Source organism: Aegilops tauschii, chromosome 1 (assembly GCF_002575655.3).
Source record: "Aegilops tauschii subsp. strangulata cultivar AL8/78 chromosome 1, Aet v6.0, whole genome shotgun sequence".
In the NCBI taxonomy this organism is placed as follows: domain Eukaryota; kingdom Viridiplantae; phylum Streptophyta; class Magnoliopsida; order Poales; family Poaceae; genus Aegilops; species Aegilops tauschii.
This window is the reverse complement of record NC_053035.3, coordinates 113,353,119-113,367,747: the sequence shown is the minus strand read 5'-3', so window position 1 is coordinate 113,367,747 and position 14,629 is coordinate 113,353,119.

Genomic DNA, 14,629 nt, shown 5'->3' with positions numbered 1-14,629 from the left:
CTCTTTCCTTCCCCCTTCTTCTTACAAGGAAAGTGGGCGTAGGGCAAGGCAGCAGCCCTAGGGCTGCCGCCAGGTCTCTTGGGGCACCCTAGGGGCTGCCTCCTCCCCTCCCACCTATATATACATGGGTAGGGGCGCCACACAAGGACACAACATTGTCTTAGCCGTGTGCGGCGCCCCCGTCCACCGTTTACTCCCTCGGTCATATTTTCGTAGTGCTTAGGCGAAGCCCTGCAGAGATCACATCACCATCACTGTCACCATGCCGTCGTGTTTCTAGAACTCATCTACTACCTCGCCGTCTTGCTGGATCAAGAAAGCGGAGGACGTCACCGAGCTGAACGTGTGTAGAACGCGGAGGTGTCGTTCGTTTGGTACTAGATCGATTGGAGCGCGAAGAAAGTTCGACTACAACAACCGCGTTGTGAAATACTTCCCCTTACGGTCTATGAGGGTATGTAGACACACTCTCCCCCTCGTTGCTATGCATCTCCATGGATATATCATTGCGTGTGCGTAGAATTTTTTTTCCATGCAACGATTCCCAACACATCCTTGTTTTCAGGCCTTTCTAAAGCAGTTCACTGATGATTACCTTTCAAACCACCTCTATGGTCAGGAGGCGATGAAGGTTTTCATACAACACCCATGGTTCAATATTGAAGTGTTCCTTAAGGTGACGAAGGATGGACGGTCAATCATCCACAAGCACTGGCCTAAAGTTGCAAAGACCTTCAACATCAATGAAGGCTCAATATTCGCCTTCCGTTTCAACAGTTTTCCTGATGAGATGCATTTGTCTATGTACCGTCTATGATGCTAATTTCGAAAGGTTCTAGATGTTGCATGTGAAACTTGGTGCTAGTGCAGTTGTGTAATGGGGTAGCTGAGTGCTGAAGCTATATGATGTTGTACACTGATGTATTTCAATTATGAAATCATGCTTCCTTAATATGGAAATGAAATATATTGTGTGCTTAATATGAAATGTCAATTAGATTAATAAATGGATTATTAATAATAGGGCAATTAGCCTGCTAATGGCCAATTAGCCTGCTAATTGGGTTTTTCTATTGCAAACGGTTAATGAGAAAACACCGTGGGCAATGACCTCAGACAATGCACACAGTTTCTAGGAATAAACCGTGTTGGATCAATGAACAATCACACACTACATCCTTTTGAAAACTGTTTGCGTTATGCCACCTTGCGCAAACGTTTACCACATAAAAAGTGTGTGATGGACGGCCTTTGCCACACAGTTTCTTCTACGCACCATGTGTTATGCATTCAATAATGCAAACGATAAAATTGTTAATATCATGTGCAATGGCAACGCTATCACAAACGATTTAATGGGGAAACTTGTGTGTGATGTACCTGCGAATGGAAACGTTTTTCTTGGAGTGACTATGTGGGATGTATATACGAACGGAAACATACTTCTTGGATTAGCTGTGTGGGATGTACATACTGACGGAAACATATTCCTTGGATTGACTGTGTGGAATGTACATACGAACGGAAACATTTAGCGGGGACTGACTGTGTGGGATGTACTTACGACCGGAAATGATTTGGCCTATATAATTGTATTTTTAGCACAATTGTACGTATAACCATATTTGATCGCTCGCCGGTCGCACTCGACCTCATTTTGTCGACCGTGTGTGCCAGGAGGGCATATCCCCGCGGTTTCTGGGTCGTGTGGGAAGGACCCCCCTATCGCAGTCACTCACTAGGCAACGGTTCAGAACGCCGTCGCGGAAAGGGGGATAAAACTGTTTGTGTAGCACCTCGTTGTACCAGTGTATGGACTAATGTTTTCCATTGAGATATATTTCAAGAAATGTTCCATAGGAAATGCACGAAGAATATTGGATGGATTGAAGAATGCCATCAAGAAAAACATATGCATTGAGCGTTGTAGATTGGATGTATTTGGAATGAATGCCATCAAAATCAAGATATGCATCAAGATCATTGAGTTCTAGTAATGAATATATTATGATAAAAAGTAAAAGAAAAGGACTTTCAGGCCTCCAAATTAAATTATGTGATTGACTCGAGTATAATCAAAATGAAGTTCATGTGATGTACAAGATGTGATCAAGGTGGAGTTCAATGGAAGAAATCAAAGATTGTCATGCTTGCACTTATGAGTTGGGATATGAAGGATCAAGAACTTGAGAGAATGGTTAGAGATGAGAATTCTATATATGGGTTGAAGTTGAGATTATGATGATCTCATATGTTGAGTCATTGTTGGTCAAGTCTTCAAGCAAGTAATTCAAGTGAAGAATTTGGTGTGCCCCTCAAGAGATTATGATGGAGCATGAATAAGAGCAAGTGATAACCAATATGATACTCATGTAGAAACTCGATATGATCATGGGAGAATTGAGATATTGGTGATCATGTCTTAAAGCAATGAAGTGAAGAGTTCAATGTGGCTTCCAAGACATGAAGATCGATCATGAAGTAAATATAAGGTTGACAAAGCTAAAGCAACGAAGTTTAGACCTATCACGGTCATTAAATGTGAGTTTCCATATCTTCGCCAAGGCGCACGCCATTAGGGAGGCTCCGGTAGTGGCTACAATTACCCATCCTAATCAAACGACCTTTATCCAGGGATGAAAGATTCACGATGGGGTTCTAGCGCTACATGAAATTATCCATGAAGTTAAGACTAAACGCTTCAAGGCAGTCTTCTTGAAGATTGATTTTCAAAAGGCCTATGATACTATTAGTTGGGTCTTCCTTCCACATGAAGGAAATATGCCCTAGAGGCAATAATAAAGTTGTTATTAATATTTCCTTATACCTTGATAAATGTTTATTATTCATGCTAGAATTGTATTAACTAGAAACTTGATACATGTGTGGATACATAGACAAAACACAATGTCCCTAGTAAACCTCTACTAGACTAGCTCGTTAATCAAAGATGGTTAAGTTTCCTAACCATAGACATGTGTTGTCATTTGATGAACGGGATCACATCATTAGGAGAATGATGTGATGGACAGACCCATCCGTTAGCTTAGCATAATGATCGTTAAGTTTTATTGCTATTGCTTTCTTCATGACATATACATACTCCTTTGACTATGAGATTATGCAACTCCCGGATACCAGAGGAATACCTTGTGTGCTATCAAACGTCACAACGTAACTGGGTGATTATAAATATGCTCTACAGGTATCTCCGAAGGTGTTTGTTGGGTTGACATAGATCGAGATGAGGATTTGTCACTCCGAGTATCGGAGAGGTATCGCTGGACCCTCTCGGTAATGCACATCATAATAAGCCTTGCAAGCAATGTGACTAATGAGTTAGTTGCGGGATGATGTATTACAGAACGAGTAAATAGACTTGCCGGTAACGATATTGAACTAGGTATGAAGATACCGACGATCGAATCTCGGGCAAGTAACCTACCGATGACAAAGGGAATTATGTATGTTGTCATTGCGGTTCGACCGATAAAGATCTTCGTAGAATATGTAGGAACCAATATGAGCATCCAGGTTCCGCTATTGGTTATTGACCAGAGAGGTGTCTCGGTCATGTCTACATAGTTCTCGAACCCGTAGGGTCCGCACGCTTAACATTGGATGACGATTTTGTATTATATGAGTTATGTGATTTGGTGACCGAATGTTGTTTGGAGTCCCGGATGAGATCAAGGACATGACGAGGAGTCTCGAAATGGTCTAGAGGTAAAGATTCATATATAGGACAATGATATTCGGACACCGGAAGTGTTCTGGGGGTACCGCGTACATATCAAGTCACCGGAAGGGGTTCCGGGCAACCCCCCGGCAACTACATGGGCCTAATGGGCCAAGAAGGGGACAGACCAGCCCCTAGGGGCCTGGTGCGCCCCATGTAGGCCAAAATAAGGGGGAAGGAAAGAGGGGAAGAGAGAAAGGAAGGGGAGGGATTCGGCCTCCCCCTTCCTTCTCTCCTCCCCTCTCCTTCCTTCCCCCTCCGAATGAATATGGAAGGGGGGAGGCCAAATTGGGAGGCGCTCAAGTAGGATTCCTCCTACTTGGGGCGCCCCCTTGGCTGCCTCTCCTCCCCTCCAACCTATATATATGAGGGGGGGGCACCGCTAGAACACACAACATTGATTCCTAGCCGTGTGCGGCGCCCCCCTCCATAGTTTACGCCTCCGGTCATATTCACGTAGTGCTTAGGCGAAACCCTGCGCGAATCACTTCACCATCACCGTCACCACACTGTCGTGCTGACGAAACTCTCCCTCGACACTTTGCTGGATCAAGAGTTCGAGGGACGCCATCGAGCTGAACGTGTGCAGAACTCAGAGGTGTCGTATGTTCGGTGCTTGATCGGTCGGAACGAGAAGAAGTTCGACTACATCAACCGTGTTGTCAAACGCTTCCGCTTTCGGTCTACGAGCGTACGTGGACACACTCTCCCCCTCTCGTTGTTATGCATCTCCTAGATAGATCTTGCGTGAGCGTAGGAATTTTTTTGAAATTGCATGCTACGTTCCCAACACCAGAAGCCCTGCAACCCAAGGGCTTCGATGATTGTCGGATTACGGGGGTGATGTAGTTAGTATTTTGTGGGCGCACGGCAATAAACATTTATGGTGAAAATAGACCCTTCGTTAAGCCCTCATGATGTGGACATCACTACCACAGTTACACCCATAGCCCCTATTACTACCACTACACATATTGGACAAATTGCTAGAGCTCGCACACGCTAGTTAAATTATCAGGTAATTTCATTTCTTGGTCATGTTTCTAATGTTCATGAGAATATTCTGCTGCCTAAATTGTATACATCTATGTTCCTTACAAATTAAGGGCCTAGGATGGACAAGGCATGATCAAGCGTGGAGATGAAGGCACGCACGAAAGGAACAAGAACGGAGTTGCTAGTGGAGTTTTCAGGATTTCGGAGCCACCATGTTGACATACAAGGACATGGAAAAAATTGTTGCCGAGAAAAAACAAGAGGAAAAAGTGAGCCAAAAAAGAAGAAAAAGAGCGAGAAAATAGATTCAAAGTGTGATTCTCCCTTGTTTACGTGTCGCGCTATGATTTTATTAGTGTTCTAGGCTCACGTCTCTAGCACGGTCTAGCCTAGGACCAGTACAATATTGTGTTGAGCGTTTATTCAACTTTGCATATATGAATTGATTATTCCTGGTCCTTTTTGCTACAATATTTAAGCCTTCCAAACTCCACATACATCTTCGTGTGTTTAACACCACCTGACAATCACCACCTGACAATCGCCCTATCCAAGCTTTGAGAGTTTTGACTACAACTATTGCCAATCATCACATGCTGCTTGGTAAGAACGGGTAAGAATTTGTATTAGCTTGACGGATTTGTGACTTTCCACCACACCACATCCTATTAGTAGTGAGTATGACCATATTATTGGGAGTTTCTATTTCTGCTAACCATGACAGGATCACATGCCGACGAGCTAGACTAGGAGAGCATGACGAACAAGGAGTTGCATGATAAATTTCAACAAACGATGGGTGTGCAAGACATGATAATAAAATTTGGAGAGGCTATGAAGAAGCTAGATGGTTTTGAGAAGACATTTGACACCAAGCTGGCGGCCAAGTTTAATGAAGTGCTCGACAACAACACCGACGACAACGACAACAACAACGACAAGTGAGAAGCAGGACCCGTCAAAGTCGAAGGCGGAAGACAATGGGGAAACACCATGGAAGTCGTACATAGAACCCCGGAAACCCACGCCTTGAGCAGCAACCTAAACCAACATGACATCCAACATCTTCATAACCAACACCGGGGACACGGTGAGCCAACTAGACGACGCCTTCAAGAAGGAGAACAACGTCGTGACGCCGTCGTCGTCCGATTCGAGAAGTCGGACCTAGGGTTTCCCCCGATGCTCGAAGAGGGGCACAGAAAGGAGGCCATGGCAGCGCCTCCAAGGAGGGAAATGCACTCGCAAGCATCGCCGCTGCCAGCTATGGCAAGCCAAGCAAGGATTTCTCCCCGGCTCGAGTCTGAGCAATCCCGTAGCCGCCGGATCATGATCAGAAGACATGGAAACCAAACATTGGTCAAACCGACACCACATGAAGGGGAGCTACGCCCGGCGCCGCGGAGGCACTGGGCACCGCCGGACACGCGAGCCTTGGACATGGTGTAGGGACGAGGCAAGGAGGTGACCGGGGTTGGGGAGGTGGGAGAGCGTAGTAGGTGGACGCGGGGGAGACGAAGACGACCAGCGACACCGACGAGCCTGAACTGGAGAGGACGGAGATCCAAAACGTGGGAGTTGGGGCCGTCAGCACAACGGCAAACCAAAGAGGCTAGAGAACGCTGCTTCCGAAGCGCCGTGGCCGAAGCCACACTGGTAGAGGACGCCGACGAACCGAGAACACCGGAGAACGCGGGTCCAGGGCTGCCGTGGCTAGAGCCGCACCGGAAAGAGGTCCACTGCGGGCCTTAAACGCTTGCCTTGCCGCCAGGCCGGTGTAACGCCCACGATGCGGCTATATCTCCCACGTGTCGAGGCACGACTTAGAGGCATAACCGCATAGTGGTTTTGTCGCAAGAAGGGTCATCTTCACACAATCCCATGTAATGAACAAGAATGGGATAGAGAGTTGGCTTACAATCGCCACTTCACACAATACATAAATATCATCATACATCATCCAAAATACAATCATATAGACCGACTACGGTCAAAATCCAGATGAAAATAAGACAACCCCAAATGCTAGATCCCCGATCGTCCCAACTGGGCTCCACTACTGATCATCAGGAAAAGACACATAGTAACGACCACGTTCCTCGTCGAACTCCCACTTGAGATCGACGCCATCATCTGCACTGGCATCGTCGGCACCTGCAACTGTTTTGGTAGAATCTGTGAGTCACGGGGACTCAGCAATCTCACACCCGCGAGATCAAGTCTATTTAAGCTTATAGGAAAGGGTGGTGTAATAAGGTGGAGCTGCAGCGGCAAAAGCATATATGGTGGCTAACTTGCGCAAATGAGAGCGAGAAGAGAAGCAACGGAACGGACGTCATCTAGCAATGACCAAGAAGTGATCCTGAACACCTACTTACGTCATACATAACTCAGACCGTGTTCACTTCCCGGACTCCGCCGAGAAGAGACCATCACGGCTACACACGCAATTGATGTATTTTAATTGGGTCAAGTGACAAGTTATCTACAACCGGACATTAACAAATTCCCATCTGCCTCATAACCGCGGGCACGGCTTTCGAAAGATAATACCCTGCAGGGGTGTCCCAACTTAGCCCATCATAAGCTCTCACTGTCAACGAAGGATAAACCTTCTCCCGGAAAGACCCGATCAGTCTCGGAATCCCGGTTTACAAGACATCTCGACAATGGTAAAACAAGACCAGCAAAGCCGCCCGAATGTGCCGACAAATCCCGATAGGAGCTGCACATATCTCGTTCTCAGGGCACACCGGATGAACGCTACGTACAGCTAAAACCAATCCTCGAGTTTTCCCAAGGTGGCGCTGCAAGTGGCTCTAGTTTGGACCAGCACTCAGAGGAACACTGGCCCGGGGGTTTAAATAAAGATGACCCTCGGGCTCGCGAAAACCCGGGGGAAAAGGCTTAGGCGGCAAATGGTAAAACCAAAGTTGGGCCTTGCTGGAGGAGTTTATTCAAGGCGAACTGTCAAGGGGGTCCCATAAATCACCCGACCGCGTAAGGAACGCAAACTCAAGGAACATAATCCCGGTATAACAGTAACTAGGGCGGCAAGAGTGGAACAAAACACCAGGCATAAGGCCGAGCCTTCCACCCTTTACCAAATATATATAGATGTATTAATTAAATAAGAGATATTGTGATATCCCAACATATCCATGTTCCGACATGGAACAAACTTCAACTTCACCTGCAACTAGCAACGCTATAAGAGGGGCTGAGCAAAAGCGGTAACTTAGCCAAACAATGGTTTGCTAGGAAAGGATGGTTAGAGGCTGACATGGCTAAAATGGGAGACATGATATAGAAAGTGATAGGTAGCGGAGCATGGCAACAGAGCGAACAACTAGCAAAGCAAAGATAGAAATGATTTCGAGGGGTGGTCATCTTGCCTGCAAGGTTCTCAGAGTTGTCGAAAGCTTGATCCTCGTAAGCATACTCGACAGGTTCCTCGTTCATGAACTCGTCTCCCGGCTCTACCCAAGACAAGAACACAAACAAACGGAACCACAATCAACAACGAGAAATGCACAAGCAACATGATGCATAACATGTATGATATGCAAGATATGATATGCGATGCATATGCGTGCTCCGGAAGGAAAATGATGAACAAGGCAGTAACTTGGCAAACCAAGCATGCCACTGGAAAGATGAGATGATTTCGGTCGAAATCGATATAAAGATCACCGGAATCGGATGCACGGTTTGCAAATGGCAAGCAAAACAAGAATGACACGAATCTGCGATTAACAGCAAGATAGCACTTAAAATGCAACAAGTAACAATGCTACAGCACCCCAACATAGCAACAAAGCACATGGCAGAATTCTACAGGAGATGCTTAACAAAAGATGAACACTGAGCTACGGCTAGTTCACAACATATCAAGCTCAAACAAGCATGGAAAAAGTGCAAAAGATTACAGGTTCACAGACGGTGAAAAACTGGACATGGCAGAAAGCAGCATCAGGTAGCAATGTTCAGGGCACGAAATCAACATGCTACAGGAACTTAACATAGCAAAACAAGGCATGGCAGTGTTCTACTAGATGCACATGACAAAAGTACCTTACTGACCATAAGCCAAAAAGGAACAGAAGATATGATGGCAAGCATGTAAACATAGCAAGTTTCGTTATCAGGTTTCAGACTTGGCAGAAAACAGAGCATGGCAGAAATAATAATATGTAGGCCTCTTTGTGAGCTTGATTCACTCACTACAGAGCCATTCATGACAAACCAAGCATACCTACAGCAATATGGCATGTTTATGAAGCTATCCATGGCAAGAACACAAGCATAGCATGTACGGATCAACTACAATAAGCTTGGCAAAATTGCATATCATGTTAAGAATCTGCCAGAAATATTTTATAGCAAAAGTAGAGAAAGATTGGGTCATGCTATGGCACTCCATAATTGCAAACAATTGCAGGAATTGATCCATTATAGCTATAGCTACAAAACATCCTTACTGAACATCTCCAAAATATGCATGGATCTCTCTGTAGTATCAAATTTACATGGCAACAAAATTACAGCAGACAAGGACTTGGAGAAATCACTATGCCCCTGAAATCAGAAATATTATGGGGCCTACTTTGCATGCTTGTGCTAGTCACCACAGAGATCACAAAAATAAATGGACTACACCACTGGAAAGATGGCATGGCACACTTCAAAACACATGTAGATCTCATGCTCAAAAGATGCACAGATTAAATGATACAAAAATGACAAATTTCCAAGTTCTGTTAAGAACCAGAGAATAACATTAATTAGCCCTCTTCCAACAGAGCTTTGGGCATTAAGATGACCTCTAATGAACATGGTGCAATTGAACAAAACGAAGAGCACCACGAGACGAACAAATAGACATATTACACGCACGAATCAAAGCTACATGCACAGAGTTATAGCTATACGAACAGAGGCACTTGCTGCAGATTTTCCAGGACTTGGAGAAAAAAAGGAGGGGCGAGAAGGTCAACGCTCACGAGATCTGGATCGGGGAAGCTACAGGAGCTCGAGGAGCTCGGGCTCGGGCTCGTCCTCGGCCTCGCCGGCGATGGCCGGAGGAGAGCGAAGGAGGCGGCGGCGGCGGGCGCTCGTGGGAGGAGGAGGGCCGGCGGGGTCGCCCGCGGTGGCTCGCCGGAGCCGGCGTGGAGGCGGCGGCCGGAGCCGGCGAACGGCGGCGAAGCGGGGCCCGGCAGGCGGTGTCCCGCGGCGGCGGCGGCGAAGGGAACCGGCGGCGGGCGGCGGAGGCGGCGGGCGGCGGAGGCGGCGGGGCGGCGCGGTGCGGGCCGGGAGGGCCGTGGGTGGGCCGGCGGGCCTCGGCGGCGGCGGCGACGGCTGCGCGACACGTGGCGGCGGCGGCCGGAGTGGACGCGTCCGGCCGGAGGCGGACATGTCCGGCGGCGCGAGGGGAAAACGAACTAGGGTTTCGTCTGCAAATGTATTTCAGGATGCCCACATATTTATAGGTAGAGTGAGTTAGGAGGCTCCAAATGAGGTGCGGTTTTCGCCCACACGATCGTGATCGAACGATCTAGAGCATGGAAGAGAGTTTGGTGGATTTTGGGCTGGTTTTAGGGGGGTTTGCTGGACACTCAAATGGACTTTGCGGATGCCCGGTTAACCGTTGGAGTACCAAACGACCTCCGAATGGAACGAAACTTGACCGGTAGTCTCCGGGTGGTATAATAAGGCCACTTGACAAGCCTCGGTCCATTCCGAGAAAGTTTGACACACGCACACGAAAGAAAACAAGAGGAGTGCACCGGAGGAGATAGGAGCGCCGGATTGCAAAACGGACAACGGGGAAAATGCTCGGATGCATGAGACGAACACGTATGCAAATGCAATGCACATGATGACATGATATGAAAATGCCTGACATGACAAAATACAAAACGAAAGACAAAACCCGACAACGGAGGGAATAACATATCACAAAGCCGGAAATGGCAAGAGTCGGAGTTACAAATATGGCAAGTTACATGCGGGGTGTTACAACACTCCACCACTACGAGAGGATCTCGTCCCGAGATCTAGGACTGAAAGAACTACGGATATTCGGAACGGAGATGGTCCTCGTGTTCCCAGGTGGCTTCCCGGTCGGAATGGTGCGACCACTTCACTTTCAGGAATTTGATGGACTTGTTGCGAGTCTTGCGCTCAGTTTCTTCAAGAATAGCAACGGGGTGCTCATGATAAGACAAATCTTCTCGGAGGTCAATCTCTTCGAAGTTGATAGTGCGCTCAGGCGCCTTGAAGCACTTGCGGAGCTGTGACACGTGGAACACATCGTGCACGTTCGTGAAGTTGGAAGGAAGCTCAAGTTGATAGGTGAGGTCGCCTCTTTTGCCAATGATCTTGAAAGGACCCACGTATCTAGGGGCAAGCTTCCCTTTGATACCGAAGCGACGAGTGCCTTTCATTGGAGAGACGCGGAGGTAGACATGGTCTCCGATCTCGAAAGCCAAATCACGATGCTTACTATCATAGTAACTTTTCTGGCGCGATTGCGCGGCTTTGAGATTATCACGGATGACTTTACACATTTCTTCAGCTTCAGTGATTAAGTCATTGCCAAGAAGTTGGCGTTCACCAGTCTCTGACCAATTGAGAGGAGTACGGCACTTTTTGCCATAGAGAATCTCGAATGGGGCCTTTCCCGAACTCGCTTGGAAGCTGTTGTTGTAGGAGAATTCAGCATATGGAAGACAATCTTCCCATTTCATGCCAAAGGAAATGACACAAGCCCTGAGCATATCTTCAAGAATTTGATTGACTCGCTCGACTTGGCCACTAGTTTGAGGATGGAAAGCTGTGCTGAAGCGAATGTTAGTGCCCATGGCCTTCTGGAAGGAGTCCCAGAACTTAGAGGTGAAGATGCTTCCACGATCAGAAGAAATCAATTGTGGAATGCCGTGCAAGGAGACAATTCTGGAGGTGTAAAGCTCTGCCAGCTGAGCTGCTGTGATGGATTCTTTGATAGGAAGGAAATGAGCCACTTTAGAAAGCTTGTCGATGACAACGAAAATAGCATCATTTCCGCGCTTGGACTTTGGAAAACCAGTCACGAAGTCCATTTCGATATGATCAAACTTCCATTCTGGGATAGCAAGAGGTTGGAGGAGACCAGCTGGTCGTTGGTGTTCTGCTTTCACTCTTCGGCAGCCATCACATTCATTCACGAATTGAGCAATTTCTCGCTTCATTCGAGTCCACCAATACGACTGCTTGAGGTCATGATACATCTTCGTACTTCCAGGATGAATGGACAGAAGAGAATTTTGCGCTTCGTTCATTATCACCTTTAGGAACCACAATCCGGTCCTCGAAGAATAAAGTGTCTCTGTCATCAATGCGATAGCAGTTGTATTTGGAAAGACCCTTGTCGATACCACGTTTCACCTTCTTCACCATGGCATCAAGGAGTTGTGCCTCACGAATTTGATCTTCCAAAGTAGGAGATACTATGAGGTTGGCAAGAAAGCCTTGAGGAACAACTTGGAGATTCAGCTTGCGGAAAGCTTCACAAAGATCCGGTTGGAAAGGCTTGAGGATTAAGCTGTTGCAATAAGCCTTCCTGCTTAAAGCATCTGCAATGACATTTGCTTTGCCTGGAGTATATTCAATACTCGGATTGTACTCTTGAATCATCTCGACCCATCGAGTCTGCCTGAGGTTGAGGTTGGGCTGAGTGAATATATACTTGAGACTCTTGTGATCAGTGAAAATGTCCACTTGTCTTCCCAACAAGAGATGTCTCCACGTTATTAATGCATGGACAACTGCCGCCAACTCAAGATCGTGAGTGGGGTAGTTCTTCTCGTTGGGCTTCAACTGACGAGAGGTATAGGCCACAACTTTCTTCTCTTGCATTAACACAGCACCGAGACCTTGGAGAGAAGCATCACAGAAAACTTCATACGGCTTGGATTCATCAGGAGGAGGCAAGACAGGAGTTGTGACTAGTTTCTCTTTGAGAGTGTTGAAAGCAACGTCACACTCAGGAGACCAGACATATTTCACATGCTTCTGAAGGAGGTTGGAAAGAGGTTTTGCAATCTTGGAGAAATTCTCAACGAATCTTCGGCAATAGCTTGCAAGACCTAGAAAACTGCGGAGCTGCTTGACATTCTGAGGAGGTTCCCAATTCACAATTGCGGACACCTTCTCGGGGTTAACAGCGATGCCCTTGGCAGAGATGATGTGACGAAGGAAAAGAACTTCATCGAGCCAAAACTCACATTTAGAGAACTTCGCATAGAATTGATACCCTCTGAGCTTGTCGAGCACCAATCGCAAATGTTTGGCATGATCCTGCTTATTCTTGGAGAAGACCAAGATATCATCGAGATACACCAGAACGAATTCATTGGTATAGGGGTTGAAGATGAAATTCATCATCCGAGAGAACACTGGAGGAGCATTGACAAGGCCGAAAGACACGACAGTATATTCATAAGAACCAAAGCTTGTTCTGAATGCTGTCTTGGGAATATCTTCTTCACGAATGCGAATCTGATGATAACCCATACGAAGGTCAAGCTTCGAGAATACTTTAGCCCCTTTGAGTTGCTCAAATAGCTCATTGATGTTGGGAAGTGGGTACTTGTTCTTGATTGTCTTCTTGTTCAATGGACGGTAGTCGACACAAAGTCGGTCCGTGCCATCCTTCTTCTTGACAAAAAGAACACCACAACCCCATGGAGAAGAACTCGGTCTGATCAAACCCAGACGTTCTTGTTCATCGAGCTGTTTCTTCAATTCCTTCAGCTCGTTGGGTCCAAGCTTGTATGGACGCTTGCAAACGGGTTCAGTACCAGGCTCTAGTTCGATAACGAACTCAACTGGCCGATGAGGAGGCATACCCGGAAGCTCTTCTGAAAAGACATCTTGATACTCACAAACGACTGGAATTTGAGAGATGGCATTTAATTCGCCCTTCTCATTGAGAGAGAAAAACCGAATGGTTTCATCACGAGCGGCAAAAATAATCACATCCTCAGAAGAGTGTGTCAATTGAATTTCCCTGGCAGCACAATCAAGTTGAGCCTTGTGCTTAGAAAGCCAGTCCATCCCGAGATTAAGATCAATATCCGAGTCACCAAGAACAACTGGTTTAGACAGAAATATATAGTCGCCCATCTTGATGGAAACATCCGGGACACAATTATTAGATGTCATTTGTTTGCCCGGAGACACAACCTTCAACGGGATAGGGATCTTTTCCGTCACAAATTCATGCTTGGCAACAAAAGGTCTTGAAATGAAAGAAAGAGATGCACCAGTATCAAAAAGAACTTTTGCAGGAATATCATTAACTGAGAGATTACCCATTATCACATCAGTAGATTCCTCCGCTTGAGCTGCATTCATCATGTTCACCTTTGCAGACTTTGGATTATGCTTGACCACTGCATTGCTGGAAGATCTGACAGGAGGAGGAGGAGGAAGACGCCTTTGGTTGAAGCACTTGTTAGCATAGTGACCTTTCTGCTGACATTTGTTGCAAGTCACCTCTGAGAGTGGACGGTGATAAGGAGCATTGGACTTTGGCGCTTGATTCTGAGACTTGTTCTGATAGCCAGAGTTGGAAGAGTTGGAAGAACCATGGCCACCTTTGTTCTTCTGCTGGTAAGGCTGACGAAACGGAGGAGGAGGCAACCAGAACTTCTGTTGCTTAGCTGTCACAAGTGAGGAAGAAGAAGACTGAACTGCGTCTCTGACTCTCTTCTTAGAAGCCTCACACTTGAGCTGAGCAGCCTTTTGCTTCAGTGCCATATTGTAGAATTGATCAAAGTGAGTAGGCTCAACAAGAACGAGAGCTAACTGCAGATCCTCTTTAAGGCCACCTCTGAAGTGATAGATCATGCT